Source organism: Apteryx rowi, unplaced genomic scaffold (assembly GCF_003343035.1).
Source record: "Apteryx rowi isolate R43461 unplaced genomic scaffold, aptRow1 scaffold_5, whole genome shotgun sequence".
NCBI classification, from domain to species: Eukaryota; Metazoa; Chordata; class Aves; order Apterygiformes; family Apterygidae; genus Apteryx; species Apteryx rowi.
This window is the reverse complement of record NW_020450760.1, coordinates 4,398,761-4,415,506: the sequence shown is the minus strand read 5'-3', so window position 1 is coordinate 4,415,506 and position 16,746 is coordinate 4,398,761. Positions and strand designations below refer to the sequence as shown.

Below are 16,746 nucleotides of genomic sequence, written 5' to 3'. Positions count from 1 at the left end.
TGAAGCTTCAAAGTTATTTCCAGGGCAGAATTCTGCAGATTGCTCCAGAGAAAGAGTCCAATGGTCTATCTAAAGACCTCGTTCCATCATTAATGAGTGCTTAACCCCAGCATATTTGAACTTGGACTACATGACCAGTAGTCAATTTTCACTAACAGTTCTTTTTTTGATCCTGAAAATCTGTAGCCATGTCATCAGCTCCTTCTTAATTATACCATATTCTTTACATCTGTCCTGCTAAATAACTCTAATTGAAATAGCACCGGCGTGAATTYTCGTAATGTTCCCCCCAAGACATCCCGAAAGTGACTCACACGAGAAAACAGACTGAAGTCACAGCTGGAAGCACGTCAAGGATCATTTCCATTTTTACATGATTAATTTGAATTTAATATCTTAAATCAAAACCTGATTAATTTAAATAAAATTTTGATGGTGCCCTGCTTCTAATATACATTGCAGTAATTAGATTCAGCTTAATGTGATTTTTTTACATAATTAAAAAAAAGAATAAGTCAAGTGTAACAATGCAGAGTTGGTACAAATCTGTCCATATATACATATACATACACAGACACGGGCACACACAGGATTTTGTTGAGACATTGCTCAGGTACAGCTGGATGGCTGTGTTAAAGCTCAACTTACTGCACATGTAGAATATTCTACTTCTACTTCACTGCAATGTGAGTAACAGTTTTTTAAAAATATATACAGCCCAAAGTAAAAGGGCAGCTGAAATCAGCATCAATGATAAGTAAAAATACTAACAATGCAATAACCTGGGTCAGGTCATCAATTCCATTTTCAAAACAGCTTTTTTTTTAAGGAATTAGCTCTGTGGATCATATAAGTGAACATTTTTTCTCCATGCATCTGCAGTGTAATATTGACTGCAGCTCACAGGCTGCTGGTTTTCATGGCACTTAAAAAAAACCCCAAACTTTATAAAATAAATTGTTACTACATTTTTATAGGTGCTCCCCCTGCCTGTCTCTGATTTTATAAAGTGCTCCTGTGCACCATATAAGCAGCAGAGTAAGCAAGTAGCTGTTATATGCTAGGATGAGAACCCTGCAGCCTGCCTGCACTGCATTATCTGACCCTTTACTGATGCTGGCAGCGGTCAATGACACCGGCTGAAAATGGCCAGTGCTAGTGAGCAAAACTTTGCAGTCTGCACCAGCAGCTTTCACTGTCTTTTCAGCTTTTCAGCTGTTCCAGCTTCTTTTCAGGAGGAGAAGTTACCAAAATAGACTGAGCAATGGGTTCATCTGCAGCTGTAGATGGAGCTTCAGTGAAGGCATGCACCAAAATGATGCAGGTAGGCTGGAATCCTAGAGAAACCACATTTGGGGTGGAATATTTTTTGTAGACATGGGCTACTTTTTTCGTTCCTATCTGAAGATTTATGTAAAATTTATTTTTGTTTAAGGCTAAAATCTGCCATTCATTCCTGCAAATTATGAATCTTTAGGGCAAAAATAAAGCAAAACAGAATAAAATATTGCCTTTAAACATTGAAAAGGAATGTAGGCACATCCTGCCCCAAAGTAACTGAACTGATCATCAAATTGCTCTTAATATTTAGGTCCTCCTTCAGCAAGAGAGTGAAACATCAACCTGACTTTCCAGCATGGAGTAATCCCAGCATATATCATCGTCCTTGACTTCAGTGGGACTCTTCAACAGCTTTAAAATATTAGACATGTGCTTAGATGAGTAAATCACTGTTGAACAACAGTGAATGATAGAGGGTGAAAAACTCCTTTCCTGCCTGGGGCTAACTGCCTACAGAGAAGTGCACGCACCATTCACCCTTTTGTGAAGGCAAGAAAAATCACTCAGGTTTATCTGATAGCATTCAGCTTTGTATGCACTATATTGTAAATATATCATAAAGGCACATGCTTCACTTTTAATTTTAATATTTCTTTGAAAGAAAATTCCTTCTTGCTGGTGACGCCAATGGATCTTTGCTGGTAATTCAGATATACCAAATGGTCTGGACATCCTCCCTGTCTTTAAAAGAAACAAAAAGCAAAATAAAACAACAACAACAACACAGCAGGGGACAGGTTCCAGTCACAGTATTCAGCCAGTAAGGTCAGGTTACGAGCTTCTCAACAGAAAAGAGAAGAAGTCTACAACAGAAATTGAAGAACTGGGCAAAAATAAACAGAACCAAAGTCAAAACACAGGCAGAGAGAAGGAAGGGAAGCTTTGATTGACAGACAAAGTCATGAACCAGATTTAGTTGGTGAAAAATTGCTACATGTAGTAATTTGCAACAGCTGATATGTCTATTTTTCAGACTCTTAAGTACTGTCTCTCATTACTGAAATTATCAAAATGACCTGCACATTGTTCACAATTTCATTCTGACCCTTACAGATACCAGTTACTGTCACACCAGTGTCCTGTGTATTAATGCTTGGTCTCATGCAGTTTACCAATGTTACCTGTGGTTCACTAGAAACATGTAGATATGAATAAAACTTCTTCAATTTGACCAGTCAGTCCTCCAAGGGTGTTAGTCCTGTGGATCATGTAGACAGAAGCCAGTGAAGCTGAATACTGATTCCAAGGAACTTGCTTATTTATTATTCATCACACACAAGTAATAATAATAAAATGCCACTTTTTATCTAACAGCTAAAACTTTTGATGAAAATCAAGTTTTTGTGTTTTTGTTTTTTTGCTTCTAAATTTAGGTTTCTCTTTATATCAAGTACAAAATAGTCCAAAAATAACAGCATAGTTACTATCTGGGGAGAACGTACTTTACTGCTTATATTCTTATTCCAAAGTTAAAGTCAAAACAAAATTAATCGGGAAAGGTTATCTATAATGAATCACCATTCATTTCAGAAAAAAAAATATCTTTGCCAGCAGCAGAAGGAAAATACTTTCAAGCAGTTACATTAGACTATAGACTCCAAGGAGAAGATTACAGATCTTCCATATTCAGCAACATGAATCAAAACTCTTAGGAAATAGTCTAACTTTCTTTTTTTTATTACAAGGCAGCAGGGATTGCTTTTTGTATAGGCTATGATTTAGATGGCTAATTGAAAGTAAGCAGTGGTGAGCTGCTTCCTTGGTAAAATATTACCAAGACAATCTTATCTGAGTTTACAGAGTTATTTTCAATTTGTAAATGTTGTATTCATTTCTACCAGATAAAGCACCTTTAAAAATCCTAGACTCAGGCATGGCTGGTTTGCTGTTGCAACCACTCTGCACTGTTTCACCCCACACAAATGCTTTCCACCCCACATATATATATAAACTTTGTCTCCTTATGAATAGTTTTAGTATTAAAAAACGCCCTCAATCCATTTTATGGTAAATAAACTTAATGATATACTGAATCCCCATAACTTTCAGTTGATGTCATTCTGCCAGTTACCTACTCTGCAGAGAATCTCCCTCATTAGAGCCTACACCTTTTAGAGTCTCACCTTTGCAAATTTATCTCTTCCCCATAACACAACGAAAATCCTGGTCTTTGTTTCACCATTATAATAGATGTAAATTAATGTTTTGCCATTGTTTGTTGCTGTAATCATAGAGGCAAGTATATATTCCTAACAGCTATCTTATTTTCAATTTGCAAAGCATACTGTGCTTAATCCCAGAAGGCAGCCTGTGGTTCTAGATATGAATTTAAAAAGGTAATTAGACCAGCATGGGGGGTTGTCCCAGAGATAGAAAGAACAGGCTCCTGCCAGGTCCAGAGGGGTCTTTAAGAGGTCCCAGGCTGGTCACAGTTCTCGTCCTAGTTTATTACTTGTTTCTATTGTGTGAAACAACTTATTTGTTCATGTAAATTTAAATCATGTCAATACTAGTACAGTTTTTTTTTTAATCTAGAAAGGTCACAGAGTTGTTTTCTGGTGACTGGCATAAAGCTATTTTTTCCCAATGATCTTTGCATTTTTACAGTCAAATAGACAGTAAAAGAGACATATTGATAAAAGTTTTAAAGCATCTCTTGTGGGTGGCAGTAATTTTAAATATCATACAATCATTATTAAGTCATCTATGTAAATGAAAAGCACTTGGCAACCCTTTATATGGCAAGAAATTGCGCCGGTTTCTCTGTTTCTGCTTTCTTTGTCTCTTCTTTCACCCTCTTGCTGGCTGTCGCATAGCGCGTATTGTACATATACAAGAACTACTTCCTTTAGGGTTTTTGTGAAGACTTTCTGTAGAGAGAGGATCACACACCTGTGTGAGAAAATGTGCAATGGGGAAGTAGTGATGGGACAAAGTTAAATTGATCTCTCATGAAAAATGCCCAAAGGTCATTTCTATAAGCTGAAAGTAATGTGCTGCATTGGTGAGCTTTAAAAGAATTTGGGGGAGACTTGGATTTTTGTGGGTTTGGATTCGGTGGGTTGTTACCCCATCCCCAGTCTCACCATTTGAAATCTTGATCCAGATCTGAGTTTTGAGGCTCCATTTCTAGTTTGCATCATGTGAATTTCTGTTTGAATAGACGGCTAGTTTCAGGTGAGACCATAAATCTTTCCTCAAAACGAAGGGAGGGGAAAGAATCTGATCACTCTCACAGGATTTACTTGCAAAAAATTGACATCTTACACTGAGCACTTTCTGAGCAGGAAAAATGAAGGCAGTCAGGAGCTAAACTGGTTTTATTTGCCCAGATGTCTGATAATATTTAAGGGCCAGATTCTGCCCTCAAGTCACTTTGGTAGGCAGTGTGAGCATTCACTCTTGGGAAGATTCTGTCCCTAAATGTTCTCGCTTCTCAACACATTGTTACCCTCCCACATATATATTCAGGCAGAAAAACAGAATGGTGAACCTCCCCCAGGGGTTTTAATGCAAGTCTGTTGAGTCACATTCTCCCCCTGCTTTTTGGATTGAGTTAGGGGTATAGGATTTGATTTGAAGGAGATAAAGATGCCAGGAATACAGGAGAAAAAATCATTCCTAGCCAGTAGACAGAACCTAAGCTCTATCCCTGTGTCTGTGCATAAAGACTATCTCTAAACCTCCAGAGGCAACTGGCCAGTAGGAAACACTTGGCTCAGAGACTTAACTGGACAGCTGCAAGGCCAGTTGGCACAGCCTGTTGTCTGCTGGGCTGTGCTTGTAGTTTCCCTGGCTGGAGCTGGGAAGTGCATAAAGCTAGCTAAGGCACATGAGCAGCATTAGTGCATCCACATCTTTGCACAGGGTTTCAGCCACTAGTAGATACGTAGCAGAGGATTCACTTCATTCCCTGGCCCCTTGTTCTAGTTCTTTGTCCACTCCCTCTTGGTTAGCACAGACCTTTGGCCACCAGGAATACCTGGTGGAGGAGCCCTGTAGGAGCTACCTGCAGAAAGCCATTCCAAACCTACATTCCCATACACAACATGAACTCTGCAGGCTTATTCTGGGCTGGAGTTCTCTTTAACCTTTACACCACTCTCCCCTATCAGGAAAGTAAGAATGGCACCACAACTTCTGCTTTCTTACAGAACCTTCCTTGAAGCTTTCATTGAGGATCACTTCCCATAAACACCTCCCAAGGATGCTTATTAAAGAAATTAGAAACTATGGTGCATCAGGGCAGGCATTTGTTTTAATTGAATTGAATTATTTATTTACTGAAAGCCTGTATTGTTCGTAATGTCTAGGGCGCCAGTCTTCTCTTGCTAGATTTTTACCAATGAAAGCAGCATTCATTGTAATGGAGATATTCCTGATTTTTGCCCAGCAATCAAGAATAGGGATCTGGGCAGCTCACAAATACAGGTGACAAGAATCATGCATGAAACTGAGGATAATTTGAGGACTTCAGGTTGCAAGGTAGTTGAAATCCAGGTCAGTGGCTTTACAAGTGTTATAACCAGTCCTTGTAGAAATTATAAGAAATTTATATTAGGCTAAAAGCTCTTTTTTTTTTTTTTTTGATATTTGCCTCCATAGGTAAAGGTTTATCAACTAATTAAAGAAAACAAAACTCCCAGCCCTATGTGTGACCTGAGAACTGGTAAAACTGAATTTTAGGAAATCAGAGGTCCCAAGCTGTGAAAGGCCTACTCAGGAATGGGCGAAACAAGATTAGTTCACTGAGTCAGAACTGGAGAGAGGTGATATCTCTGGCAACCGGTCCAGAAACCCTGACGTATTTTACAGATTCACTAAGAGTGAATTGTCATGACTCAGCATGAATTTACCCCACTTGGAGAGGCCCCCCCACAAGCATATTTTGCTGAGTGCCTCAAAAAATATATTATCTGCACTTGACTCCCCCTGTCATTATGGAGATTTCAGCATAGATGCACCAAAATTTGCTTACACATTTCAGATATCCATAGCACACCATTCCTTATGTCAAGCTTTTGCTTGCTTTTCCATGACGGTCACAGCTAGACAAAAGCAAAAGTAATAACATAAAATAACCCTTAAATTCTGTCCATGGATTTCCCCATATTCCCCACAGTTGTAGCTGGACACCATCATACTCATTACTAACAATGCAGCTACCCTCAGGCACCTGAGATGTTAAGAAGTTATTGTGGATGAAGCAGACTGTTGGCTACACTATTCCAAATCTGATGGGCTGATCTTAAAAATACAAAGGTAGAGAGCAGGCTACTGAGTAGCACTGTACCATCTTGTTCCCCCCATACACTGTATTAAGGCTGTCTAAAAAGGCAGTCTCAGAAGTTAGGAAATCCCCAAACATTGTAATCAATCCTTCCATGCCTGTGGTGAGCAATAAAAGTTTTTATGAAACCTACAGCACTTCACACTGAATGGCTGAAAAATAGCACACATTTATCAGAATGCCTGAAAACACACCCCATTCTGGTAGAGCAAAGCAATCAGGGAAGCCATTTTTCACCTAAAAGATTTCCATTCTGTTTTGCTAACACACTATATTCAGTATTGATGCGTCTCTGTGTACAGTAAAGAGCAGACTCTGCAGTACTGGGACAGCTCATTCACATGACAGTGATATCGCAGTCGTGCATTGCTCTTGCTTCACAGTGTGGCTGGAGTTCCTTTATTAAAGCAGCACCCAACAGTGCTAGCAGACGAAAGGAGCTTGTCAGTGTTTCCCCTAGAGGACTTCATTTTTTAAGGGGCTTTAAATCTGGCTGTTCTATCATGGACAACAGGTCCACAAATGATGCTAAAAGGATTAAACTGAGTTGTACCCTCTAACATCCCTAATCCAATAATTGTGGATGGGACTGGATTGCAGGAAGCAGGCAGGTTCATCTGATTTCCCAAAAAAGCATCCTCTGTTGCCACTGTTGGGGACAGAGTACTGGGCTGGACAGACTGCTGGTCTGGCCCTGTAGTGCCTTCTTGTGTCTGTCCTTACATAAGGAGCTGCAAATCATACCAGGACCAGATCCACATCCATATCAAAGTTCAGAATGATTTTGAATCTCTGACTGTCTCCATTAGAAAGATCCAGAAAATTCAGCCCAGGAATGTCAGACTGTCTCTATGGCTGATGGTGCTTGAACCTGGAATTTCTTCAGGGTTTGTCCTTGCTGTTATAGTCATAGGATCAGTGCTAGTAAACCTTCAAAAGGAAGGGTTCAGAGTTTGAATGAGCAAAGGCACTAACTGAATTTGGGATACTGGCATATTATTAGTCCTGCTCATGAGATTTTGTTTTCCCATTCTAGTTAGAAATGTCATTAAAAAGCCATATTTCATGGTATTTTGGCTTTTGGAATTCCACTTAGCAGCTAGAAGGATAAAGGGTGATGAAAATGGAAAAGAATTTTTCAGACAGTTAACTGAACACATCAAAAACTTAAAAAGCTTCATTCAAGATAGGTTTTCAAAAAAAAAAAAAAGGAAAAAGAAAAAAGAAAAAAACACACCAAACAGCTCGAGAGTTCTCTCTATAATAAATCCATGGCCACTTTCGAACTTCACAGTTCTCACTGTCCTGTACACAACTCCCACTCAGTACATCACAGCAACAGTACAGATGGAGTTGTGATCTTCTTTACTCCAAAAGCACAGTCTTGTAGCTAAAGAAGGATATCTGTTAGCAGCTCAGGGTCCATACCATAGAGCTGAGCAATTCTCAGTACAGTGGTACATCCCAATTATATAGGCAGTCCCATTCCCTGCTCTTCTCTGGTGTACTCTTTCTCCATCAAGAAGCTCTGCATGCAAAGCACTCAGCCTTTCTTTGTTGTTGTTTTTACATAAAATTGATTTAAATGAGCAGAGTTGTTTATTATTGAGCTAAAGAGCAGCATAGAAGTAGGTAGCTTTGCAGGATTTTTGTTTTGCACTGCTCTAATTAAAAATAAAAATGTTAAAATTTCCAAAAGGGCATTTTAAAGCCTGTTAATTGATAATGCAGAAAGTAGAGACTTAATACACTGATGGTGAAGAGAGGAGGGGGAAAGTCAGCAATTAGAAGATACAGCTTTTACCGCTTCTGTAGCTATGTTCTACTTGTGGTTTTGGAGCTGGCCAGGATGACAGCAAAATTTGGGGGTGCTGATCAGCAGAAAGGATCACCATGCCAAGGAACAGAAGGGCAAAGCAGGGATGTGTTGATCCATATATCTCCTAGGTAACCACCATCATGGAGCTCACGCAGTTCTGCTGTTTAGAGTAGCTGAGCACCTCACAATCTTAAGGTGATTAATGAGTATCCTTAGGCCATATGGGTAAGCAAGAGCATCTATTGTCTGTATTTTAGACATGGGAAATAAAGGCCTAGAAGCCTAAATCTCAGAAGTACTTAGGCACCTAATTTCATTCAAATATTTTAGGATTTTGGCAAGAGAGGCTGAAACCATATATGGCGTAGGTATTACAAGCAGTAAAGCTATGATGCATGGGCTTGTTCCTGTGTTAATATATTTTGCTTTTTGGTTTGTTCAGATTTTTCCTCAGGGCCCGTATTGCACCACTTTAGGCAAAAAAATCTCAGAGGAATGTCTGGGGTTATACAGGATGACTGTGACAAAGCAGGAACTGAAACCCAGCTTTCACAGGCCAGGCTACCCAGTGGACCGTCTCCTTAAACATGCCCTTTCTCCCAGCTACCAGAAGAAATTTTTGGTTTTGGTGCAAAACCTTTTGGGACTGCAATTAGAATTCTAATCCCTGAAAACATTGTGATGGTAAATCAGACATCATCTATCACATATTAGACTGCATAAGGAAAAGTGCATGATCCAGAAGGACATGGGGAAGGAGATGTCCAATTCACAGCTGTCATTCACTCCATGTACACCCTGTGCAATTTTTTGGAGCCATTTCTGGCTTCCCGTTCCACAACCACTAGGAGGTGTACTTAATACATAGGCACGTAGAGGAGGAAACATCAACATTTGAACGTTGAAGTGAAGAAGGGGTCATGTCCAACATGTGGAGAGGCACAATTAAAGATGAAGCGTGCCAGCTAGTGAGTCAGTGGAACAGCTCATAATGAATAAGCTGAAGTTATTGCATAGGTTTGAGCAGAACTGTGGCCATCCTCATTTAAACTGGGTGCCAAAAGCAGTTTCTGACTACCCCAGGGTGGTGAGGAGGGTAGAGGCAATTCATTATCCTTCCTCCTCACCTCATAGACAAACATGAGGGTTAAACTGCATATATACAGATGCATTCTATAAAATGAGTACGGGAAGAACAGTATTCCCTGGAGAGTATGACTGCAGCCTGACTATGCCTGATAGGCACATTGCTCCTTAATTTTAACTACACACGGAATACGGGCATTAAAAAAAAAAGAAGATGAAAAAAAGGACAGGCAGATGTTGCAGAATTTTCTGTGAGAACTGCAGTAAAAATTCTATCTGCTGCAACAGCTCACTCCACGTAACCAAGCTGCCGTGCCTATACATCAAAATATAACTGGAAGCATTTCTTCTTCACCCTTCTGACGTATATGCCTAAGTACATAAGCATACAACCTTTCTTATTTGGAGGACAGAAGGAAAGATGGGGCTTACTTTTACTTCTAGCGCTTTAGAAATCTCAAAGTTGGAGCAGGAATACTGTTCTTGGGAGTGATAACTTTAACTGACTACAGTCCTGTGCTATTGTTTTCTATCTGATTGTCTATATACCTTATAGGAAGAAACAGCTGCCAAGGAACATAGGCAATGAGTGTCCGCATGTCTTAATTGCAACAATTGTGCATGGATGTCTATTTCAGGTTGGATTTTTTTGATGTTTCTATGCTTGTCTTTCCTTTTTTTTTTTTTTTTCCTTTCCTGTGTATGATGGGAAATAGTGGCTAAGGAATATGTTGGTTTATATTTCTTTTTGAGCATATATCGACTGTACTAAGAGTTAAACATGAAAAAGAATGAAAATAAGCATGAAAGACAACATCCGTTCTCATTTCAATTTCCTGGAAGGAAAGTGCGGTTGGGCAGATGGTGCTTTTTTGTTTTACTAAACTAAATGATCAGATGTAAATAATATACACCATATAGGCTATAAAGATACATTGAAGGTGAGGTTTCCATGTGCAGAGTATAGCTATATTGTTGAGAGTTTTTCTCTCCCTAGTGGTATGTCAAGGTTTTTTTGTTTTTTTTTTTAACTTCTTAATTTTTTTTGACTCTTCAGTTTACTGCACCCTCTGCCTGCCTAGTCATACTTGATTCAACCACTGAATTTCAGAGGGCTGAGCTGTATATAAGTTAATTCTGGTACCTTCCATGGAGAGCCAGGAGACTGGTCTCTGGTTGAACAGGCAGAGGAGAGTGGCTGGTAATTTGGCATCACGTGAGTCTCAATATTTCTGCGTTGCTGTCTTTCTTCATGCCCTGGCTTTATTGTGCATTATGAGAATCTTTTTCCTTTGTCGTTGTCCAATGTGATTTTTCTATCATAGGAGTTATCCTTTAAGTTGCTTTCCAAGCTGAAACATTAAATATTGCTAAGGCAGGGCAGAGTTTGTGTTCTCTAGTAATTAGAAAAGGCCCCTACAAAAGGAAAAAAAACCCTTTTCTAAAATATCCTTGACTAAACATGGCCCAGCAAGGTCATAATGTTGTCTTCCTGACTGTAAGAGCAGAAAAAGATATTGCATTATACCTGTGCAAAGAAATAACATTATGATTTAGTTTTCTGCTGGGGTCAAAATGTATACTCTCAATTAGCTCCTTATGTTCTGCATTAACGTGGTGGAACTCAGAGGACATGTCCATGTTTACAACACATGAACACCTCTGTTAATGGTAACAGACTAGAAACACTACTGTGGACATCTTAGTATGCTATTACATGTTTGAACCTCAGGTCTAGGGTGACATTCTGAACATAACACCTGTGACTACCAGAAGTTTTATTTAACACTCCAACCTTTCTTCCTAACCTTACAAATGGACAGAATGGAGGAGGAGAAAAAGATATTTTCTCACTGAAAGAGTAGCACTGTAACCCTCATGAGAAATGAGTCATAAGAAAATACAGAAATCACAAATCCAGTCAGAAAGACCAGATCTGGGGACATCAGAAGACATATCCACTGCTAAAACTTCTCTATAAACTATGAGACTGAGGCTAACTAGAAGACTGGATTAAACTAAAACTAAATTTGCAAAATTAATTAAAAATTAGAAGTACCAGGCTACAAAGAGACATTATTTAGTTTTTTATCAAATGGCAATGCCGAATATATGCTATAAAATGGATTGTCCTTTTTTTTTTTTTTTTTAATGTGTCTTGATGCAAAAATTGTGCTTATATTAAGCTGGGAGACATGTTGACACTTGTCAGGATTTTATCATGAGTCTTTTATTGTTCTAAATTCATAACTGTTGGATTCAACTGATTTCACAATAATTTCAGCTCTCACTATAAAATAAAATGTTTCTAGCATGCATTGCATAAATAAAACTTGAAAATGTGGTCAGAATAAACTCTAAGATCTCAAAAAATTTGTAAACAAATAAATCTATCTTATTTTTTAAGACAGCCTCATGTTTTAGGGGCCTGGCACAATTTTGGGGTGCTTGATTTGTCAGTGCAGGGAGTATGAAAAGAAGGACCAAAACATATTAGTGACATTACTTCAGTATTACCAAGAAAATGGAAGAAGTAACAAAGAAAACTGAAAATCCTCCACTTAGTCTGAAGATGTTCTACAAACATGAATGGTGCTTAAAGCAAACATGTCATTGGAACTATGATTAAATAGAGGAGAATTTTTGGTTAGACGTTAAAAGTGAAATAAATCAGAACAAAAATAAAAAGCTTGCAGAACCTCCTGCCTCTTGACTTCCTAAAAGTCTGAAAACCTCAGAGAACAAGATTCATCTCCTCCAGGTGGGCATAGGCAGCTCAGCAATAAATAAATGAAGGAACAAATCAAATAGATAAATGTTCCAGAGAGAGGTTTCAGCAGCTGAGAAAGAAGCGCCAAAGTGCAGATGCTTCGGCTCGAACACTGCCGTGCAACTGCCGAGTGCTTTCAGTGGGCAAAGGAGTCAGCAGCGTGGCCAGTGGACTCATGCTGCCGCGTGTTGCGTGCAGGAAGCGGGGCTGCGGTGCGAATGGCACCAAGAGACACTAAAAGCAGCAGCAGCAGCAGCAGCAGCAGCAGCAGCAGCAGCAGCAGCAGCAGCAGCAGCTTCCCATGAGCAGGCAGGGCTTCAGTCAGTTGCTCACTCAGGTTCCCACAGTTAAAAGCTGACGAGCTTGAAACAGTTTGGGCCCGATAAGGCAAACTGTAGTTAGAAAGGAAGGAAAGGCTTTAAACACCTGGGGCCAAACCTCTATCTGCCGTTGATCTCAGCTGGGATAAAATGATATGTGCAAGCCCAGGARTCATCTCCTGGCCTCTCATATGTATTCTGAAGCCCGTGAAGGTTGACCACGGGATATTTTTGACTTTTCTTATGAGACGCTCCCATAAACAACACAAATGACATTGCTATCTGGATGGAGATGCAGTTCTGTGCTTGAAATATATAACTATGTGTAAATAAAGCATTAACACACACACATGCGCACACTCACAGAAACACATAATTATGGATAGTACTCTAAACAGAAGAAAAGAGAGACCATTTGCAAATAAAACAGACCAATCTCAGGTTAAATTATAAACAGTTACCAAACAAAATGGAGGCAATGTACAGGCCCCGGCAAGCAGCTGAGAGTAAAACCTGCTGAACTAGTAAGACACCAAATGTCCTGTGGCACCGGAAAGTAAAAAATCTCATATCTGATTTTTCTTTCTCTTGAAAGAAGCACTTCATCATGCAAACCCACTTCTTTGTTTGGTGAGTGGGCCTGGACTGCCACTGTTCATTACTACAGGAGTCGATGTAGAAATCAACACAGTAATGCCTTTCATCTCTTGTATTATAAGAATTCAAATTCAATTTTTATTTTACAGCACAGCCACACAATACCTCACAGTATGGTTCTTGGTTGCCTCCATCCACTAACAATAGCTTTGAAAAGAGATATAGAACATAAAAATAAAACCTTCTTTTCCCCACAGTAGTTTGTTTCATCTTACAAACAATAGCAATTCACTGTCTAAAACACACAGTAATAGTAAGTAGAGTCTATTTAACAACATGCTCTTCCTAAATTTTTTTTTTTTTTTCTTTTGAGCACCATCACAGTTAGCTGTTCCACAAAATCAGGATCTACAACTTCTGGCCAGCTGATTCATCTGTCAATAACATACTAAGAAGCTGAGGGTCTTCCTTAACTCACATACAGTGGACCATGTTGTTTTTTCTCCTCAAGACTGCAATTCAGACCACGGAGATGAGGTGCTCAGCCCTACCGTATTTTACCATGGGCTGTGTGGCCTGATGGTTACAACACTCTAACCAGTGCTGTCTGACTTCTTAATAGATTGTTTTGGATTGTATGTCTGCATAATGTTTTTCAAGCTTTTCAGTTTGAGGGTTTGAAGATAGCATGTGCATGTGGTTAAGTGTGAAAGCCATACCAATACAGCTAGATTAACTCTTTACACAGTGACTTTTAAAATTGCATGGTCATCATTCCTCATCCTCTTCATCACTGCTTCTGCATGTGCATCTGACTGAGACACTCAGCAACTGGTGGTTAATTCTGTGGTCAAGAGACTGTTTCATAAAGTCCCTTAAGGTATTTCATAAGCCAGGTGGCCCAGTGGATGTTCAGTTTGGTTTAAGTGCAGCAAAATCCCATCAGTCTCAGCAGTGATCACAGTAACAGAAGAAACAGAGCAATGCATGAAGTACAAAGAGGGACMTATCCAAAGTAATCTGGCTAGTTTATTTTAAGAAAAGATTTGACAGACGTGCTGGGTTCCTATTTAGTGCCAATCAAGCCTGAAATAGACCACTTGAGCTCAGGTAAATTTATCTCAAATTGATTTGAACGATCCACACTTCTTCACTTGGAGAGTCCAGAGCAGAATACCATGAAGGGAATGTATTGACATTTCCTACAAAGAACAAAATTAAACCCCTTCAAGTCAGGGAGAGCAGTGGTATAAGGGACATGAGAATCAGGCCCCTTGTATTTGAGAACAGAAACAGATCTTAATCAGGGCTGGCCATTCTCAAAGTCTTCTGGGAAGTGACAAACCCAAGGATTCCTTCTCATTGCCTCCTTCATAGCAATTAGGATCAACAAAATTCATACAGGGAATATCGGACACATTATTCCTTCCTTTTCTGCCTAGTTAATATACATCTTATGTTTCTCTTGTAGACATAACATTAAATAAAGAGCAGCATTCTGACGTCAGCTCTAGACTGACAGGATAATTCTGTGCATATCGAAGCTTATTTGGAAGAAGTGGTCTTAAATTATTACCAAGACTTAAAAGGTTATCACAGACATCAGAAAGAAGGATAAGGCTTACCAAAACCTTAAGAAAGTATTTCAGATAGTTCTTTCACTGTGGCAAGCAGTGAGGGTCAAGTGAACTATTATTTGCAAATATGCACCTCCTCAGACTGTCATGAGCAGCTGTAACATGCCCACTAGCAGCAATTTCCACTTGGCTCTATCCAGAGAGGGGAAAAGTACCAGGAACTGCATTGTTTATAATTCCCTCAACCCCAAGGGTAATTCTGTTCACCAATTACTTGAAATTAAAGTTAGGTAATTCGACACGTCTGTTTGGTACCTGACCACAAACTACCTCTTAAGCAAACCAAACAGTTGGATAGTTTACTTCCACAATACTCTACACAATTTCATTATTGCAGCCATGACAAGAAAGTAAAAATGAGGAGTTATACCGATTCATGAGTAGCTGGGACTTGGGGTTTCTTTTGGTCACTGTTATCACTGTTACATGATCCCAATAGATCCAAGGTGGAGGATGTTGAAAGGCAGTTTTCTTCCTGGGACAAGGGTTCCCAATCAAACACAGCAAATACAGTAAGAATTGAGCAACAAGAAGCCTCAAAGTGCAGTATTTGACAGGAAAACATGCCATTCTCCGCAGTTAGAAGATTTCATACCTTGTGTCTTCGCATGTAGGTACGTTACATAGAAAAAAGGCAATATGCATGCCAAGAATTACCTACTTTATCTACAATGGATGATTTTTGATCTTTAAGGCCAGTCATTTAAATTATATAACTGAATCTTGAATGAGATTATATCTTGACTTGGAAATTTTTTAAAGTCAGGCAAACCTGTTAAACATTTCATTGGTAAAGAGTTTGTGTACACACCACTTGTGTATCTCTTTGTGAGTAAAGATTTATCTGCCAAGTATCATGACTGAACTGCATGACTCACTCTATGGATTCATTTACAGTCTGGTGAAACCAGTAGCTGGTAACACCTATCCTTTGTAAGAACTTTTTTACATGTTGTAGTTCTGCAGATGAACACTTCTTTATTTTACACAAAAGATTAAACTGATATGGCTTAAAAACCCCAAAGATGACTCAAAATTCATTTATTTCTACATTATATTACCATATACCAAAGTGTTCAACCTAACATCTATGAAGTAGGCCTAGTTCTCACTTTCATCAGTATAAGTCTGGAGTAATTTCAAAGATGACATTATCCTTAAACAGTATAAAACAAGTGAACAAGAAATACAGAGCCACTATCTTTTACTAGTCAGAGGAGTCATTTTTTAATTGTGTAATCTCATTCTTGTTAGCATAGCTTTCTAATAGGAAACTATAGTGCCATATAAATAGCAAGTGCTTTATTTTTTAACTCTGAATATGATTACCCTTTCAACCACATTCTGCATTTCATTTTTACTATAAAAGTTGCTCGTTGTCCAATTTCAAGCTGAAAAACTATAAAAGTCCATTTTGACTTTGCTATAGCAGAACTAAAAGATTTTTTTGAACTAAGATTAAATTGATATATCTTGAGCTTCTGTCATTGTAATATGACATTAGGAGCATAGTCAAATACTCGCTTTGACTATAAGTGTCCTACTAAAGTAGTAGTCTACTGCAGAGTGCTTTTTGATGTATCAAAGAAATGGTACTATCTTTCAAACTGCATTCATATTCTAACCTCCTATCATCAAGGTAAAGTAATAGCAAGACTAAAGCATGAACTTTTTTTTACATTTTCTAGAAGTCAGTGATATAAGGAATTGCTTAGCCTTGCATTAGATATTCATGTTTAAATGAACCACATCTAGGCTTTCCAATCTACAAACTACATTAATTAGATTTTGTCCTTTTCTCCATCTTTTATTTTAGGCTTCTTCACTCTCTCCCCTGCTGCCATTGCTATAGCTTCACTAATGACAAACCAAGTAAACTTTTTTTT

General features: G+C 38.8%; 1 long non-coding RNA gene across 1 annotated transcript; it reads left to right on the top strand.

The window, feature by feature from the left end:
* Window positions 1–1,075: 1,075 nt before the first annotated feature.
* On the top strand, window positions 1,076–1,928 carry LOC112972720. Its single transcript, XR_003255759.1, has 2 exons — window positions 1,076–1,324; window positions 1,592–1,928. It is a non-coding gene; the product is annotated as an uncharacterized LOC112972720 (long non-coding RNA).
* Window positions 1,929–16,746: the final 14,818 nt, after the last annotated feature.